Source organism: Chinchilla lanigera, unplaced genomic scaffold (genome assembly GCF_000276665.1).
Source record: "Chinchilla lanigera isolate Chin_1 unplaced genomic scaffold, ChiLan1.0 scaffold00012, whole genome shotgun sequence".
NCBI classification, from domain to species: domain Eukaryota; kingdom Metazoa; phylum Chordata; class Mammalia; order Rodentia; family Chinchillidae; genus Chinchilla; species Chinchilla lanigera.
Window position 1 is genome coordinate 927,785 of NW_004955413.1, and position 1,767 is coordinate 929,551.

At 51.7% G+C, this 1,767-nt stretch overlaps 1 protein-coding gene across 1 annotated transcript in view; it reads right to left on the reverse strand.

The window, feature by feature from the left end:
* LOC102024543 (high affinity immunoglobulin gamma Fc receptor I-like) overlaps positions 1-1,767 on the reverse strand; it is a 25,746-nt gene that overhangs the window by 3,252 nt on the left and 20,727 nt on the right.

Genomic DNA, 1,767 nt, shown 5'->3' on the forward strand with positions numbered 1-1,767 from the left:
GGGCGTCGCTTCCCGCGCCGCTTCCGTCCCGCGCCGGGCAGTCACCCCGCAACCCCGGGCGGCGTGGGGCCGCCGCGAGGGGGTGCTCGTCTGCGTCCTGGCGAGTCGACCCGCGCGACCGCGTGCTTCTCCAACCCCCGCCCCTCGCCGCGGCTCCGCTGAGAGCGCAGTTTCCGCCCGGCTTAGGAAGCGAATTTCCTGGCCGCGTCCGGAGAAGGGCCGCGGGGGGGAGGGGGCGGGGGAGCGGGGCGGGGCGGTGGTGCTGAGCCCGCCGTGCGAACGGGAGTCGCGGGCATCGCGACCTCCACGGGACACCTGGAGCGCGACCTGCCCAACACCGAGGCCTGCGGCGGTTCGGCCATCCCAGTTCTAAACGCGGGAAGAGTTCAAATTTGTGTGTAAGGACGGTTGTCAAGTGCAGTACTCATTTACAGTAGAACCCACTAACACATCCTTTTTAGGGACAGATAAATAAGTGACAAACAGGCGATAATATGAATATGAGTGCTTTTTGGCCAAAAACTAATGGAACAATTTTTCTAAACGATTCTAGAAAATATAAAACGCGGATTTAACTCCAACACATTCCTTTTACTTGAAAATGCAATGTTTATCCGAAATGTAACGTTCCTTGGCCTATCCAGCCACAGCCTAATTCACGCAGGACTAGAGCAGGTACAAGAACTGCGTGCCCTTGCAGCCCACAGGCGTGGTTAATATTTCCTGCCCTCTCTCTGCCTTGCTGTCATGAGATTCTCCCCGGGGAGCCTACCAGTTTTTAGAAAGAGAAAGGGGAAAGATCTTTTAAGTGTGAAGCTAGACTTGCAAGCCTGTAATCCCAGAACGCTGGGAGGCTGTAGCAGGAAGGGGCAAATTCGAGCCCCACCTGCGCAATTTAGGGATTTAAGGAGACCCTGTTTTAGAAGGAGGGGAGGCTGAGATGTGGCTCAGTGTGAAGGCCTTGAGTTCAATCCCCAGTACCACAAACCGCCGCCCTGAAAAAAAACCTCTTGAAGTGCTTATAAATTCTGCCCCACCTTTCCACAATATACTAGCATTCGGAACATCTCAAGGACTAATTTATCCATGCCTAATACCTGATTCTGTTCCTGACCCCTATAAATATAAGATAGTAGAAGACAGGGAAAATCACAAGAACTTATCTGTGGCTGTTGTTTTTTTTTTTTTTCTGGGACTGAACTCAGGGTCTTCACACCGAACTACATTCCCGGTTGTTATTATTATTATTACTGTTATTGAGAGACTCTTGCTAAATCTGCTATGTAGCCTAGGCTGTGCTTGAAATTTCGAGCCTCGTGATTCAGACTCCCAAAGTACTGGAATAACAAGTTCCTCCCCCTTTGTCTCTTTGATAACCACGGAGAGATCTTTAAACCTAGGGCAATGTGTCCTTTTGTTTTTTGAGAGTCTCAATATGCAATTCAGACTGTCCTTGAACTCACTATGTAGCCCAGGCTGGCCTTGAACTTGCAAGGATCCTCCTGTCTCAGCCTCCCGAGTGCTGGGATTAAAGGTGTGCACCACCACACCCGGCCTGGGCAATGCGTCCTTGATTTGGGGTGGCTGAAGGATAGGTTTCTGTGGGAAACTGACAGATGGGTGAGTGGGATGGAGTAGGTGGAAAGGGGGAGCAGCCTCCAAAGCTTAGAGCAGATATGTTCTCCGGTAGGTCACTGTTACCTGGGAGTGTACGGAAGCTGATGACCCCAAGTTTGGTTGCCTTAAACTGTTGTTGCCACTATACCT